Below are 18,776 nucleotides of genomic sequence, written 5' to 3' on the forward strand. Positions count from 1 at the left end.
AAGCTCTGTAACAACTTTAGCAATGGAGGAAAGTGGCTTACTATGCAAAATTGCACTACGAATTGATTCAAAGTCACTACGCAAAGCCATCAAAAATTGAACCAAACGACCTTCCTCCCAACGAGCAATATAAGGAGGCCAAGCCTGTAACTCTTCGGATTTTGTAAGAGCTAACTGAATAACTGATCCCAAAGATCAGCCATTGCAGCATGAAATTCTTGAATACTCATATCTCTCTGTTCCATATTTCTGATATCAACTTCTAACTTATAATGTGTTGCAAAGTTCGACTGTTGGAACATAACTGTTAAGTATATATGCTAAGTAACAATCCCGAGAAAGTAAATATAACCAAGAAAAACAACACCTAATAGACTAGCTAAAGAAATACGAAGAAGAAGTGCGAAGTAACAATACCAAATTTGCAACGAAGCCAAACAGTCCCTTGAAGAAAATAATTTTCCTGCGGCTGCCAAACGGTCCCTTGAAGAAAATAATTTTCCAACTAGCCAAAACCAAACGCACCATTCTTCTCCAACAACAAAACCGCCCAAACTAAAAAACCACCTTTTTCAAACAACCAACTCGTCAAAAAACGAAAACCACCCTTCTCCAACGCTAAAACCGAAAACCACCTTTTTCCAAACCACATTAACAAACCAAAAATCAAAACCACCCTTCTCCAACAGTAAAACCGCTTAAATCACCACATTTTTCAAAAATCAAACTAATCTTTTCCCAATCAAACTACCCTAAAACCACCTCCTCTCTAATACTTTCTAAAGGTCAGGAAGCTTTCCTTCCTTTAAGATCTTAAAGGCTCTAATACCATGTAGAAATCAATACAAGATTCAAAGAGAAGAAGAAGGCAAACATTCTAATGGAGGCTATAGATTTCAATGATTAAACTAGGTTTACAAGATAACATATACATAGTAAAGATAAAAGACTAAAAGACCCTTAATGGGCAAATTACTAAACAATCCCTAACTATAATATATATTATTCTAACATGGTGATTTCTTTCTCAGACTTTTCTTTTTTTTTTTCTTCTATCGTCTTCAATTTATTTATTGTAATAATTGTTAAATTCACGATTATATAATAATCGGAGATATGGACATAAGTAAAGACATGACAATTTAACGTAGTTCGGTCGGATACTCAAAACCTACATCCACGGTGAAATAACTCTTTATTAATAATCAGCACATACAATTGTATGTGGCTTTGATCGGTTACATTGGTCAGACAGAACTCGATAAGTTTGATTCCTAGAACTCTCTCCTATTTATAGATAACTTAGGGTTAGGATTTCCTAGTTTCTGATTACTAAACTAGGAAGTAATATAAAATCTATCTAATATTACCATTAGATAGTTACAATAGATATTTTGAATATATTATACTAAATATTACATATCTTCAAATATATTCTGAATTCTTTTTGATCGTCGGATCTCGTCTTCTCGATCCGTCACGTACTTTACACGTGTTACACGCGTATATTATTTCTAGAACTCATCTTGACCGCCGAATCTTATTTACGATCCGTCTTATATCACGTATTCTATTACAACCCCCCCCCCCCCCCCCCCCCCCCCCCCACAAGTTGGAGCATGTAAATTTTGAAGTGTCTGACTTAGATAGAGAGAAAAAAAAAATACTTGTTGATTCTTCGTATTCGTCTTCTTCCAACTCTTAGATTATGGATACGTTGGAAGATGATTGAATTAGGATTAAGTCACAACTACAAAGTTGGTAATTGCGGTCACAAATTGAACGAAAATCAATGACAACGATTACATGTATTTTTCTCGTGTATATAAGGTTGGTCATTGTATGAAAAATATGAAAGAAAATGTCAACAACTAAAAAGTTGTGATGATCAATATCTTGTCGTATAAAAACGTCAAGTATGAACTTAATGAGTGACAACAAAATAAATTGTTGTGTTTTAAAAATTGGCAAGTTAAACAATACCTAATAAGTGTCAACAAAATAATGTTATTGCGTTGAAAATTGACAAGAAAATTATGGTCGGGTTGCCAAAAAAGATGGTGTTGTGAAAATTGTCGACAAAAGTTGTCGTAGAAATATCAGAGTCGTGGGTACGTTTTCGGAATTAAAAGTCAAAATAGAAATATTCTATTCGTGGTAAGAAAATGTCTAAATATTGGTAAGAAAGAGAAGTGATCATAGACAAAATATGATGAAAATGTCACGGGTGAATCTAGAAAGAAATAGCTGAAAATTATGTCACAGATTGAACAAAAAAAGTGACATACATAATGCGTCACAACTAGAAACAGTTGGATACAAATGACAGTAACATTCTGTGGCAAAAAGAATTTCCAACAGCAAGAAGTTGTGGCAAAATACTGTCACACAACAGTGGTAATATAAGCTGTCCCAAATAAAAATTTGGGGAAGGTAAGATAAGCTGTCCCAAATAAAAGTAGGGTTTCCCGAAATCAGAAATCGATTGAAATCTCAAATCTAATCGATACTAGGTTGTTATAATGGGCAAAATCCGATCGATTTGGTCCAATGCAAGGCATCGACGGTTGTGTATTTCTAGAGAGAGAGAGTCGTCGGTTTAAGAACCTTGAAAAAGAAGGAAAAGAGATCGATCCTTCGTTAGGTTAGTCGCAGAAAGACGAATAGGATGGCAGTCTCTGGCAAATCTAAGGCACCTATTGCAATACAAACAGGGTGCAATTTCTTGGTTGTTGTTAAGAGGGTAAAATCTCGGGGAAGATGAAGAAATATGTGGTAGGGTCGGTTTTCCGGGTTTTTGGATAAGGTGGTCAATGGTCTAAGGGTTTGTTTGGTTATGAATTTAAGGAAATCCGGGTTTAACTTTGTTCCAAAACGGGAGAAAAATCAGTTCTGGTTGTTTCAAAATGAACCAAATTCGGAATTTTGGTTCTGAAATATATGATTTTTAATTTCAGACCTAATTTAGGTCTAAATAAAATAAAATCGAAAAACTTTGAAAAATTGGAAAATAAATGTAGAACATACCTTTTTCGCATAATCAACCATGAAAGTTTCAACTATTTTTCTTTCATTGTAACCCCATGTTAGAAGTGTGATGAAGGTGGGAAATAATCACAAGATTATCTTGGAAAAAAATCGACGAAGTAACTTATCGATTATTTAATCACAACGATATAAAAAAATCATTGGTATATGATAATCACAAGAATAACTTGGGAATTAAAAATCGTCAAAGTAATTGATCGATTATTATGTCACAACGAACAAAAAAGGAACGTTGAAAATTTTGCGGAAGCTTAAATCAAGAACATTAACCTGCTCATGATACCATGTTAAATTCATGATTGTATAATAATCAGAGATATGGACATAAAGTAAAGACACGATAATTTAACGTGGTTCGGTCAGATACTCAAGACCTATATCCACAGAGAAATAACTCTTTATCAATAATCACCGCATACAATTGTATGTGGGTTTAATCGGTTACATTGGTCAGACATAACTCGATAAGTTTGATTCCTAGAACCCTCTCTTATTTATAGATAACTTAGGGTTAGGGTTTCCTAGTTTCTGATTACTACACTAGGAAATAATATAAAATCTATCTAATATTACCATTAAATAGTTACAAGAGATATTCTGAATATATTATATTAAATATTACATATCTTCACATCTCTTCAAATATATTCTGAATTCTTCTTGATCGTCGAGTCTCTTCTTCTCGATCCGTCGCGTACTTTACACGTGTTACACACGTATATTCTTTCTAGAACTCATCTTGACTGCCATATCTCTTATTTACGATCCGTCTTATATCACGTATTCTATTAATAATGAAGTGCTAGACTCTTCCCCTAGAGTAAAAGATGAAACCATGAATATGAATAAAATAATGTTTAATCTCAATGATTCTGTTGAATGTGTTTTATTAAAAAAATATTAAACTCTTATTGGTCTTTTCTCATGATACATTTTTCATTATTTATCCTTCCTATTTGATATATCATATTTAGATTTGAATCTTTAATTATTTATGCTTATTAGTTGATAGATAATAGTTAAGTTATCAATATTTTGCTAAATTGAGTTTAAACCTTTATATGACTATATGTTTTTGAAAAAATATATCTTTCGATATTTGGATGCAAGAGGTATACCAAATATTGAGTTATAAAATAGATAGAGAGTTATGAATGGTTAGATATCTTTTTATGAATGTTAGTGGTGTATTCTAAACTCTAGGATTTTCCTCGTATTAGTCTCCTTCTGATTGAACTATTATTTTCACTTTATTATTTTATTTTCTTATCAAAAACAAATCTCAAAATTTATCATTTTTTTAGTTTTAGATCGAGATAGATTTCCAACTTGTCTTCGTGAGATCGACCCGTACTTGCTAGGTCTACACTACATAGACCCGTCCACTTGCGATTTTTATAAAATACAAGATTATTTTAGCCTATTATTTAAGTTAAGTTACATCTGCATCAACAAGTGAATGCAGTGGCGGATCTATGTAGGGATGAGGGTAGGCTATAGCCTCCCCTCACCCCCCACAAATGGCTAGAAGAAGTCGGAAGTAGCCAGAGGCGTGGATAAAGGGGTGCTCCGGTGCGGTCGCACCAGGCCCCGCTTTATCTAGGGCCCTTTAACTATCCAATGGTCTATACAATCATCTAACGGTAACTAAAACATTGAAAGCCGAGTTAAACTAATTAAAGGAAGGCAAGTACTTGTTACTTCTCTCAAACTCTGTAACTTTCTCTCTCTCCATAAAGTCCTTAAAGTACTATTGTACCGGCTTTGTCTGTTTCTCTCCCTTACTTTTTTTTTTCTTTCTCTATAAAACTTGATTTCTCTCTTTCTCTATAAAACTTGATTTCTCTCTTTCTAGTTTTTGTCTTAAAAATTAGCAATAACTTCTCTGTCCTTAAAATTAGTAATGCCAAAGGTGGACATTAATTGCAATTTCCTTTTTGATGATTTTGTTTAGTATTTTTTTATTTAAATTACAGCAATAATATTCTATCTCTTAGTATCTCTTATTCATTATCAAATGTGAAGTTCATATTTATCTTGAATTCTTTTCTTTACCTTTTAAGTTTCTAATTATAGCCAACACAATTGAGAATTTGAGATTGGTACTAATATACTTTAACAGCACTATAAATACACAGTTAGATTGACATTTTTCTTACATGTTTACAAATTACGTTTTACAAGTTATCACAAATGTATCCTCTTAACAATTTGACTTTATATATTTAATTCATTGTTTATTTTATATCGATAAATTTAATTTCCAATTTACTATAACGTCTGTTAACCCATTACAAGTTATTACACTGAATATAGAATACGAACATAACATACATTTTTTTTAATTTTGTGTCTGTGTTGTATTTTCTAGTTAGAATTTCTTTTTTATATTTGTATTAAGTAATTATTTTATATGATATTAATCTCCTTAGATGCAATAATATGTGAAGTCAATGGCACTAAGAAAATACAATCCTGAGAGTTCGAAGAGGCGCGGGAAAATCAAAGAAAATCAATTGATCCAAACACAAAGAACAACCTACTTTAATTGAAACTTAATACAGTAATAATACTGAGGGTCTTCAATCGAAATTTCGAACCGGCCCCCAAATTCTGGGCAACACCACTGGAAGTAACCCCTTGAAAAACCAATAAATTATGTAACTTTTCCAGATTTATCATTCTATTGGATGTAGCCCAATTGGTTAGAGCTAATGCGTTGAAGTTGGGATCCTTGCAATCAGCACGAGTTCTAGTCCCTGAGTCATATTTTTCATCAATATTTTCTTTTTCCAAGATATTTTACTTTATGGAAATAAAGTACATCATACCAAAATGATTGTATTACAAATTTACAATTTAAAATTGCCTAAAAAAAAACGTGGGGGGTAGTGGTTCAGGACATTGGAGGACACTCAGAGACAAAATGTTCCAGAGATATTTCAAGACATTTCGGGACATTTGTCCGTAGACAAAATGTCTTTATGGACATTTCAAGACATTTGATTCATAGACAAAATGTCTCAGAGACATTTGAAGACATTTGGTTCATGGACAAAATGTCCTGGGGACATTTCAACATATTGAATACATGGACAAAATGTGTTGTGGATATTATTATTATTATCATCTCATCATTAAGGATAAATGGTAGACATTTATTATTTTAATATTATCATTATTGTCAAACCATATGAAATAATATATTTGTACTCATATTTCAATAATATATTTTTCGACTTTTGTGGACATCTGAGGACATTGATGGCAGCTAGTATACATATATTATTTTAATGTAATCATTATTGTCTAATCATACGAAATAAATTTGCCCTACTACTTTGAAAATATATTTTTCGACTTTCGTAGACATCCGTGAATATCTGTGGACATTGATAGATATTTAGTTGATATTTATTATTTTTAATACTATTACTGTCTTACCATATGAAATAAAAAAAATTAATTAATATTTCTAAATATATATTTTTCGACTTTCGTAGACATCTGTAGATATCTGTGGACATTGATGGACAATTGATAAATATTTATTATTTAATATAGTTAAATATTAATATAATAATAATATAATATAATATAATATAATATAATATAATATAATATAATATAATATAATATAATATAATATAATATAATATAATAATATACTAATATAATAATAAGATAATATTATAATAATATGATTTGATAATAATTATTATTTTTATTACCTTCCTTACTCAAATATATAATAATAATATAATATAATAATAATACAATAATGTAGTAATATAATAATAAGATAATATTATTATAATATGATTTGATAATAATAATTATTTTTATTATCTTCCTTACTCAAATGTCCCCAAGTGTCCACAAGTGTCTTCCATATTTTGAGAGACATTTTCTCTCCAAAAGCTCTCCAAATTTACACTAAAATGTCTCCAAATGTCCCCAAAATCAATTTGTCTTGAAATGTCCCTAATTTCGTGTCCCGAATGAATAACACAGACATTTGGGGACATTTGAAATGTCCCCAACCAATAACACGGACATTTGGGGACATTTGAAATGTCCCCAACCACTACCCCCCCCCCCCCCCCTCCCCTAAAGGTTCAAGTGTGCTATAAACATTTAAGTGTCCCATTCGAAAAACTCACGTTTCATTAAATAATGATGTAAAACTATGAAAAACAATTCACTTAGCAAAACTCATTGTTTAAATAGATTACAAATTATCAAGGGTAAAAAATATGTTCTTCTAAGTAAAATAACTAATACTCAACAATAAAGAAAAAGTAACTAATATTACAAATATTTATTTCTAAATTAAAAGTGTAATACATAGTAAGAAAATCCAAAGTTAATTAACCTTGAACGCACTCCATAAAACAAAATATATATATTTTTTTTAACTTTAGCCTCCCTAAACATTATGTTGGTTTTGGTGTACCGATTCAACGAGTTGACTCAGCAAGTCTATAACCGAATCACTGGTGAAATTGGTTACTACTTTGATTTTATTTGTAACTAAATCAAAAACACTTTCTTTCCAAATTAATGAAGAAAAACTAAGGAGTAGAACAACTCACTATCTTTCGTATTTCTAACTGATAATGTCTGTTATCCAGGACAGATGATTCGTAGTCGAATCTCACTATCGATTTAAGATTGGAAAGAGGAATTGTATTCCTTCTGTGTTTACTGATTTATTACTTAAAAATCAACACACTTCTGATTTAAAAAAATCAGAATGTCTTTCATTAAGAAATCAGATAGACTAAAAAGAAAAAGAAAATCGAAGGATTAGAAGAAGAAGATTTTTTTAATCGAGGCGAGGTATTCCTCTTTCCTTAAGACAATTGACGCCCTGTATAGTACCAAACAATTACCGGCGTTTGTCTCCCAGGATACAACGATTACCTTTCGATTCAATGGTACTTCGAATCAGAAAGCAGTAGAACTTGAAAGTATACTAACCTCTGACTTAAGGCGAATGGACCGGACTTCCTGTAACATCCTTGTATAGAAAAAAAAAAAACTTAGGAGTGCCTATAACAGGACATCACTCACATGCCCATGTGCTGCCCAGGTTTATTTTAGGGTCACTTTCTCCAGATAGGTACGTTCAATTTTGAGGACGAAATTTCCTGTTAGGAGGGGAGATTGTAGTACCCTGATTTCTTTTAGGGTGCCATTAGAAAAAAAAATACATTGGGTTCAAATAACATATACCCAGATTTCCTATTTTGCCCTTGCCCTTTTTAATTAATAGTAACCCTAACCCTCCCTATTTCTTTTTCTCCCACCGTAAGAGCAAGTTGAAGAAGGGATTCTAGAGTGAGAAAGTGAGGTTCTAGAGAGAGAAAGTGAAGAAGGAAAAGGAGGAGCTTGGAAGGGATTTGCTAAAGGGTTTAATTTCTTCTTCTTTGTGCTCCATTATCAAGTAGGTTTCTTCTTCCCTAGGGTTTACATAGCCCTCTTTAATTTTTAACCTAGTTTTGGATAGTAGGACTATAATAGCTTTGAACCATTGTTGTTTACTAGGTTATCATCAACTTAGAACTAATTAGTAATACAATGGATATCCATTATGATTAGAAACTATTTGCAACAACAATATAGTAACCCTAGACGATTATAGTTATATTAATGGGGTATGTATATACTCGGACAGCAACCTAGACTATTAGGATTATATAAACATAGTAGAAAATACATCCGGGCAGCAGCCTAGACACTAATGATTATTCGTGTTTATGTTATTGTTATTGATAATTGATTGTATGAGATTATTTGTGTGATATTGGAGCATGAGTGCTACCAATAGTTGTGTGTGATATATTGCTTTAGGTTGTTAACCTAGAAAGCATAGGCTAGTCGGAACCAAGACTGGTTGGCTCGACATGTGAGTCGATTGCAAACACTAGTTATTTATATGATATTAGATAACTTGGTGGACCATGATCTTGAGTTCCGTTAATGGAATGAACCTAGACTGGTTGGCTCGACATGTGGATCGATTGCAAACACGGGTTTGTCAATGTGATATTGGACAACCCAGTGGACCAGGGGTTTGAGTTCAAATATGGATTGACGATTGTAATCCATAAGTAATTGGTGGTTGGCTCGCTTCCTGCTCATATGTGCTCGTGTTGCACGGGTCCCCTTTTTGGGAGGTATCCATAGTGTATGAAGAGGTCTAAGTCGATGCAAACACAAGATCATTCTTGTGGACCACATACTTCTAGTTTGAGAAGTAATTACCAACTAGAGGTTGGCTCGCCTCCTGCTCATATGTAAAGTGCTCGTGTTGCACTGTGCTCGTGTTGCACTGTGCTCGTGTTGCACTGTGCTCGTGTTGCACGGATCCCCTCCTTGGGTGGTATCCTTTGTTTATTGAGGGGTTTAAGTCGATGCAAACACGAATGGTAAGTGACGCTATCTCGTGGACCTCAAAATTGGTTATGCCCCTCCAAAAGGGAAGTTGTATTGTATGAATCTCTTCAACCGTGTAATAGGTTGACTTCAATTGTGTTGGTACGAAAGGTGTAACACAATGGACTGTTATTCTTGTTCTGTTGTTCGATACTTGGTTTTGTGTTGAATTGGTCTATTTAGACCTTAGGTAATTAGAAATCTACTAGCTGGGTTCTGACCCAGCCTACTATTTTTCAGGTGATAGAGATCGGGGAGCGCCACCAGTTTGATCTCAGTTCGTCAGCTCGGAGTTTCTTTCTTAGTGTTCGCTTTCGAGATTAGGTAGTTATTTGGAGTTTCGCCTCTTAGACAGTTATTTATTTCATTCGATATTGTCCGACCTACGTGTCGATGATTTAGTAACATTGTTTGAGTTAAGAAAGTTTTAATGGATTTCTTTTAGATGATTTATTGATTCTTATGAGCTTCACATTTGATATTATTTGTCTCTTTTGATGGATATATCGACTATGTTTACTGTTCTGCGGAGAAATGCTTTGAGTTTAGGTTTTCATGGCGGCCGACGTGGAAATCTAGATTTGGGGCGTTACACCTTTTCCCTATTTCCTTCTTTGTTAAACCGTGAGATTGTGAGAATCTCTAAAGTGAGGGTTTTGTTTAGTGGGAAATTGAAGGTGTAGTGAGAGAAAGTGAAGACTAAGAGGGAAACAACAAAGGGGTTTTGCTAGGGATTTGGTTTCTTCTTCTTTGTGCTCCATTATCAAGTAGGTTTCTTCTTCCCTAAGGTTTACATAGCCCTCTTTAATTTCAAACTTAGATTTGAATGGTTAGAACAATAACAACTTTAAACCATGAATTTTTGTTAGGTTATCATCATATTAGTACTAATTAGTGATACCATAGATATATAATATGATTAGAAACTAATTACAACAACAACATAGTAACCCTAGACTATTATAGTTATATTAATGGAGTATACATATACCCGGACAGCAACCTAGGTTATTTAGGTTATATAAATATGGTATATATATACACCCGCACAGCAGCCTAGATATTAAGAATTGTTTGTGTTTATGTTATTTATGTTGATAATTGACTGTGTGAGATTATGTGTATGATATTGGAGCATAAGTGCTATCAATAGTTGTGTGTGATATATTGCTTTAGGTTGTTAACCTAGAAAGCATAGGCTAGTCGGAACCAAGAATGGTTGGCTCGACATGTGGGTCGATTGCAAACACTAGTTACCATTACGATATTGGATAACTTGGTGGACCATGATCTTGAGTTTCGTTAATGGATTGAACTAAGACTGGTTGGCTCGACATGTGGGTCGATTGCAAACACGGGTTTGTCAATTTGATATTGGACAACCTAGTGGACCATGGGCTTGGGTTCTAATATGGATTGACGGTTGTAATCCATAGGTGGTTGGCTCGACAGGATGATCGATGCAAACACAAGATCATTCTTGTGGACCACATACTTCTAGTTTGAGAAGTAATTTACCAACTAGAGGTTGGCTCGCCTCCTGCTCATATGAGAAGTGCTCGTGTTGCACGGATTGCCTTTTGGAGAGGTATCCATGGTTTATTAAGAGGTTTAAGTCGATGCAAACACGGATGCTAAGTGAAGCTATCTCGTGGACCTCAAAATTGGTTATGCCCCTCAAAAAGGGAAGTTGTATTGTTTGAATCTCTTCAACTGTGAATCAGGTTGAGTTTAGTGGTGTTGACACGAAAGGTGTAACACAATAAACTGTTATTGTTTTTCTTCTGTTCGATATTTGGTTTTGTTATTGAATTGGTCTATTTAGACCTTAGGTAATTAGAAATCTACTAACTGGGTTCTGACCCAACCTACTATTTTTCAGGTGATAGAGATCGGGGAGCGCCACCAGCTTGATCCCAGTTCGTCAGTTCAGAGCTTCTTTCTTAGTTTTCGCTTTCGAGATTAGGTAGTTATTTGGTGTTTCACTTTCTAGATAGTTATTTGTTTCATTCGTTATTGTCCGACCTACGTGTTGATGATTCAGAACCATTGTTTGAATTAAGAAAGTTTAATGGATTTCTTTTAGATGATTTATTGATTCTTATGAGCTTCACATTTGATATTATTTGTCTCTTTTGATGGGTATATCAACTATGTTTACTGTTCTGCGGAGAAATGCTTTGAGTTTAGGTTTTCATGGCGGCCGACGTGGAAATCTAGGCTTGGGGCGTTACAAAGTGGTATCAGAGCTCTAGGTTAATAAATCCTAGGATCAATGTGTAGGGTTCAACCCCTCTAAGCGCATAGTACGTAGTTAATTTTTGTACGGAGCTCTTGACTGTCTAAGTTTTGACTTGGTGTCTCTTTTGGATTTGAATAGAGTTATGGTTAGCGAAGGGGCTACTGGTCGTGGCAGAGGTCGTCGCAGTGCTCGCACCCGAGGGGGTGGTAGAGGTCGAGGTCGAGGTGTCCTACCTGAGGAAAGGGGTTCTACAGCACTAGAGGGTACACATGAACAGTCAGGGGGTCATGAGACCACAAATCCTAATCTGAACGGAGGAGAAACAGTGACAATTGATGCAGCCGCATTGCAAAATTTGATTAACATTGCAGCAGAGGCTCAAAGAAGGGAACAAGCTCGGACGCAGAATCCGACACTAGAGACGGGAGGTCCTGCTGTGAATCTGAGGCCACCGACTGAGATGACCTGGTTGAAGTACTACCATGAGTTTATGAAAATGAAACCGCCAATATTTGATGGGACTGGAGGACCGGTAGAGGCATATGAATGGTGTAAGGAGATAGAGAGGATGTTCGTGGCATTTGATTGCTCCGAGGAATATAAGCAACGGATGACAGTGTTCCAGTTGAAGAAGAATGCAGCTACTTGGTGGGACACTCAGTCTAGGCTAGTGGATCCGTTGAGGTTCACTTAGGAAGAATTTAAGAGGGTCTTCATGGAAAACTTTATTCCTTTCTCGGCACAACAAACACTTAAGAGGGAATTTCAGGAATTGAAGCAAGGGGAGAATTAATCAGTTTTGGAATATGAGAATGAGTTTCACAGACTCTCCCTCTTCGCTACTCAACTGATTCCCACAGAGGAGGAAAAGATCGAGAGGTTTGTAAATGGGTTGCGTGACAACATTGCTAGGTACATTGCAGGGCAACCTAGTTTCGACACCTATCAGAAGGTGGTTTCTTGTGCTAAGGTTCACGATGCTCGGATACAGGAGGCAAAGAAGCAGAGAGGAATCAAAGTGCAAAGCAAGGGTGAACAGAAGGGGAACAGTAGAAATTATGGGAAGGTTGGTTGGAATCAGCGCAACGACTATAATGGTCAGCGGGACGGTAAGAGGCCTCGGGTCGAGGGAGGCAACCGGGATATGGCAGTGATGACCACAGATAGGCAACCGCCAGTGGCTAATGTTGATGGTGTGGGACAGAGACCCTTTAGAGGGGTTTGTTTTAATTGTCAGGAAGTAGGGCACAGGTCTTTCGATTGTCCGAGGAGGACTAGAGCTCAGACAGGAAATCAGAGGCGTCATCATGAGCGTAACCCACAGGGACGTGGGCAGCAGCCACAGTTGAACGCTATCGTTCCTAGAGATGACCGCACACCTACTAATGTGGTGGAAGGTACATTCCTTATTCATACTAAAATGGGTAAAATTTTATTTGATCCTGGTGCCATGGGCACATTTATCTCTGTTTCTTTTGTTCGTAACTTACCCATAGAGTTAGATCGATGTGGGAGATCTTTTTCGGTGTCTTCTGCTTGGGGTGGTTTGATCGTGATAGACCACATCTGTAAGGGGTGTATTATTAGATTAGGTGGGCGAGACTTCGCTGCAGACCTTTTTGTGCTTGAGTTGGTGCGATATGATGTGATTTTAGGCATGGATTGGCTTGCCTCATACCATGCACTTGTGGACTGTTATGCCAAAACAGTCATATTTTCTCTTCCAGGGGAAGAAGTGTTTACAGTGTCAGCATTAACTCGTCCGATGAGAGAGGTTCACTTGAGTAACGTAGAGCTAGAAGAGCATCCGGTAATGAGTGAGGGGCTTGATAGTATTGATGTGGTTAGTGAGTACCACGATGTGTTCAGAGATGTACCAGGGTTGCCACCACGCAGAGAGGTTGACTTCTGCATTCAGTTGGAACCGGGTACCAAACCTATAAGCCCGAACTCCTTATCGAATGACTCCGATAGAACTGCGAGAGCTTAAGGACCAGATTCAGAAATTACTAGATCAGGGGTTCATACGTCAGAGTAGTTCTCCTTGGGGTGCACCTTTTCTTTTTGTTAAAAAGAAAGATGGGACGATGCGGTTGTGTATTGATTATAGAGAGCTCAATAAGGTTACAGTGAAGAATAAATATCCTTTACCAAGGATTGACGATCTGTTCGATCAACTGAGAGGGACCAAGTGGTTCTCTAAGATTGACTTGAGGTCAGGGTACCATCAGTTACGAGTTCGAGGGGAGGACATTCCTAAGACGGCATTTGTGACACGTTATGGTTCGTATGAGTTTCTTGTTATGTCTTTCGGTTTGACTAACGCTCCTGCAGTGTTTATGGACCTCATGAATCGGGTGTTCAGGGACTTCTTGGATAAATTTGTCATTGTCTTTATTGATGACATTCTTATCTACTCCAAGACTAAAGAGGATCATGAGGATCACTTGAGATTGGTGTTAGAGAGACTGATGGAACATCAGTTATATGCAAAGTTCGAGAAATGTGATTTTTGGCAAGAGGAAGTAAAATTCCTAGGCCATGTTATTTCGAAGGACGGAGTATTGGTTGACCCTTCTAAGGTTGAAGCTGTGCTTAATTGGAAGCAGCCTACCTCGGTTACTGAGATTCGCAGTTTTCTGGGATTGGCTGGGTATTATCGACGGTTCATCAAGGGTTCTCAAGTATTACAGGACCTTTGACGAATCTTACAAAGAAGGGAGTGACATTCTCATGGGATACGAAGTGTGATGAGGCTTTCAAAGAACTTAAAACGAAGTTGACTACGACACCGGTGTTGGTCATTCCAGAGAGTGGCACCAGATTTGTGATTTATACAGATGCTTCTATTCAGGGTTTAGGGTGTGTATTGATGCAAAAAGATAAAGTGGTTGCTTATGCTTCTAGGCAGTTGAGGCCACATGAGCAAAACTATCCAACTCATGACTTAGAGTTGGCAGCTATAGTGTTTGCTTTGAAGATTTGGAGGCACTATCTGTATGGTGAGAAGTTCGATCTCTTTACCGATCATAAGAGCCTCAAGTATCTCTTCTCACAAAAGGAGTTGAACATACGTCAGCGCAGGTGGTTGGAGTTGATGAAGGATTATAACTTCACGTTGCAATACCACCCGGGTAAGGCAAATGTGGTAGCCGATGCACTAAGCCGACAACCGAGGGGTATCGTGGCAACATTGATGATGAACCAGTGGAAGATGTTGGAGGATGTCGCAACATACGACATTGACGTGGTTGGGTCAGGAATTGACTCGTTATTTCTGGGTAGTATGGTTGTTAGACCATCTTTGTTGAATCGTATTGTGGATGCCCAAATTGATGATGAGTGGTGCCAGAAATAGGTTTTGTTAATGCAAGAGACTGAGACTGAGTTCAGTACCGGGCAGGACGGCGGATTGAGATTCCGAGGGAGACTATATGTACCGGCAGATCCGGTCTTGAGACGGGATATATTAGATGAAGCACACCGAAGTAAGTACACAGTTCACCCCGGGGGTAACAAGATGTACAAAGACTTGAAGAGGCAGTACTGGTGGTCAGGGATGAAGAAAGATGTTGCGGAGTATGTGAGGAAGTGTAATGTGTGTCAAATGGTGAAAGTGGAAAATCGACATCCATCCGGACTCTTGGAACCGTTGCCCATTCCGGAGTGGAAATGGGAGAATATATCGATGGACTTCATCACGGGTTTACCGCGATCTATTAGAGGCTTTGACGCTATTTGGGTGATAGTTGACAGGTTGACAAAGTCGGCTCACTTCCTACCAGTGAAGACGACAGATAGTGGGGACCGACTGACACAGTTTTACATTAAGGAGATTGTCAGGTTACACGGAGTTTCGGTGTCTATTGTTTCTGACAGAGATTCGTCCTTTACTTCACGGTTTTGGAAGAGTTTCCAAACTTCTATGGGGACATCTTTACATTTCAGTACAGCTTTTCATCCTCAGACTGATGGGTAGACAGAGCGAGTTAACAGAGTACTTGAACATATGTTGAGATGCTCAATACTAGATCTTGGAGGGAGTTGGCAAGATCATTTGCCTTTGGTAGAATTCGCATATAATAATAGTTACCAGTCTAGTATTGGCATGGCACCTTTAGAGGCATTATACGGGAGACCTTGTCGGTCACCATTGTGTTGGACAGAGGCAGGTGACGCTAAACTAGAAGGACCAGAGGTGATTCGGGACACTTCTGAGAAAATTGTTGTGATTCGAAGTAGACTCCAAGCAGTTTAAAGTCGTAAAAAGAGTTATGCCGACAACCGACGAAGGGATTTGGAGTTTATTGTTGGAGATGAAGTTTTGTTGAAGGTGTCACCTATGAAAGGTGTTTTGCGATTTGGTAAGAAAGGAAAGTTGGCTCCCAGATATATTGGACCTTTCAGAATAATTGAGAAGGTGGGAAAAGTAGCCTATCGTCTTGACTTGCCTGCAAGCTTCACAGGAGTTCACAATGTCTTTCACATTTCGATGCTTCGAAAACATGTGAGAGATAGAGATCAACATTCAGTGATAGATTACCATGATTTGGAGCTCCAGCCAAATGTATCATATGAAGAGGAACCGGTTCAGATTATTGACCGTAGAGAGCATGTCCTTCGCCGAAAGACGATTCCCATGGTCAAGGTTCAGTGGAATCACCACAATGACAAGGAAGTTACTTGGGAACGGGAGGATGATATGCAACTTCGTTATCCCCATCTCTTCCTCTCATCAGGTATGTTCGATTTCGAGGACGAAATCCTCTATTAGTGGGGAAGATTGTAACAGCCTTGTATAGAAAAAAAAACTTAGGAGTGCCTATAACAGGACATCACTCACATGCCCATGTGCTGCCCAGGTTTATTTTAGGGTCACTTTCCCTAAAGCAAAAACGGAATTCCCTATAGCATAGCACCTAACAAATAACCCAAACGGCAACCTATCCTTTTCCCTATTTCCTTCTTTGTTAAACCGTGAGATTGTGAGAAGCTCTAAAGTGAGGGTTTTGTTTAGTGGGAAATTGAAGGTGTAGTGAGAGAAAGTGAAGACTAAGAGGGAAACAACAAAGGGGTTTTGCTAGGGATTTGGTTTCTTCTTCTTTGTGCTCCATTATCAAGTAGGTTTCTTCTTCCCTAGGGTTTACATAGCCCTCTTGATGTGGCGTGAAAATGCCACATTTAGGTCACTTAACTTTGATGAGTTAGTTCTTTTCGAGTTTTATTTCTAATTATTTATGTGTTTTCATTGCTAGGTAGTTTATTTGGGGTTTGGTGTGTAATTCGGAATAAAGAGAGCGAATTATCACATTTTTATCTTATGCGACAAAAGGGAAGAAAAGAGCACCAGGGGTATTTTTGTCATTTTGGTCAAAATCAGAAGTCAAACAACAAGTGAAGTCAATGACGAGTCCGACGGTGAAAACGGAATTCGATTCGGAGTTCGGACGGAGAAGTTGTGAATGAAAGAAGCCGAGGTTCGGTCTTGAAACAAGGATTCTATGAAGGCACCCCCCTTAGTTCTAAATGTAGAGACAAGATGAAGGCACTCCCTTGCCTTAGAAAGAAGCCCAACCCAAGAGCCCAAAAAGGAAGAGAATAATAGAGATTCTATGGGCACCTTTTTGGTCCAAGTCAAAATGGCCTAAGACTTAGTCAAGTTTGACTAAGTCTAGGGTTTTGTAAACACAAGTTGGGACACTATTCATCATCTTGAACCTTGGAAAGGAACCAAGAGAAAGGGAGAGAGGAGAGAGAGGCTAAAGGAGGCTAGGGTTTGAAATCTTCACCAAGTTCTTCAAGAGTTTCAAGGTTTGAGAGCTAGAGAGGGGAAAAGAGAAGGAGTGCCGACCAACTTGGCCGGCACAACAGGGACGGGACAGCAGCTACTGTTCGGAATCAAGGAGCAGATCCGGCATTGGGGAAGCTTCAAAAACACGAGCAGCAGCTCGAAGCTTGAAGAACAGCTCGGGATTTGGCGCCTAGAGCTCGGACGGTAGCTGCTAGCACACGGGACAGCCATTGGACAGCTCGGGACTTGGCAAAGGAGCACGGGATAGCAGCTACCTTGCTCGGGACGGCCGTGACTCGACTAGGGACAGCAGCTTGGAGCTGGCCGAACCTCCATCTTGGTCGGAATTCATGGTTCTTAGGGTTGGCCGGAATTCTCATGTTTTTGGCCGGACTTTTCTAAGTTTTCCGGCCATCATTTAGGCCGTAAAACTTAGGGCTTTTGCTTCCCACACCATTGGCTAGCTACCCATGTTGTTTGATTTGGTTTTTGATTAAAAGTGATTAGAGAGAGAAAGCTTGGTGAAGCTTTAATGGTGGTGGATTTTAAATGAAGAAGATGAGTCTGGTTGCTAAGGGGAGATCTGATTTTTGCTCGGGGAGATCCATTATGCACTGTTAAGAGGAAATCCAAAAATTTGCTAAGGGGAGATCGGCTGAACCTTAACTACTCAAATTTTCCGACGAACCTAGCCTCGAACCACATCGAAAAAGGGGGATTTCTCATCATCTTCTTTACATTTATTACTTATCACCATGTTAGCTAAATCAAGTGTGTCGTTAATGAGATGAAATGTGATGAATTTGTGATTATCTATGTGATGATTTAATGTTTTGATAATAAATTGATGTTTTCTTATTTTGATTACTTGTTTCGATCGTTTTTCATGTGTCTTATCAAGTACTTCGCATAGTTAATCGATTAGGCAAAGTGATCGATATCGATCGTAGTCTAGATTCAAATTTCATGTGTTTTGTCATGCACTTCACATAGTTAGGCGACTAGACGACATTTTCGATGATTCGGTTTTAATCGTTTAGGAAGTTTGTTTGACTAAGTATTATCTCCGGACATACGTAGTGCTTATGAACGTCCACCTTAGGAATCGAGACTAGATTATCTTGTTCCTCCAACTCTTCTCTCGAATCTCTCTCGCTTATTTACATTAGATTATCTCATTAGCTTTACTTGTTTTCATCTCTTATTACTTATTCATATAAAAACCCCCCAGTTATCTTTGTTCTTTTCCGCCTT

The 18,776-nt window shown here is 37.4% G+C and overlaps 1 protein-coding gene across 1 annotated transcript in view; it reads left to right on the forward strand.

The window, feature by feature from the left end:
* LOC147549108 (uncharacterized) overlaps positions 1–18,776 on the forward strand; it is a 48,724-nt gene that overhangs the window by 27,996 nt on the left and 1,952 nt on the right. The window lies entirely within an intron of this gene.

The sequence above is a fragment of the Eschscholzia californica genome, unplaced genomic scaffold (assembly GCF_041429995.1).
Source record: "Eschscholzia californica isolate CP2 unplaced genomic scaffold, dmEscCali1.0.p SCAF_3, whole genome shotgun sequence".
Taxonomy (NCBI): domain Eukaryota; kingdom Viridiplantae; phylum Streptophyta; class Magnoliopsida; order Ranunculales; family Papaveraceae; genus Eschscholzia; species Eschscholzia californica.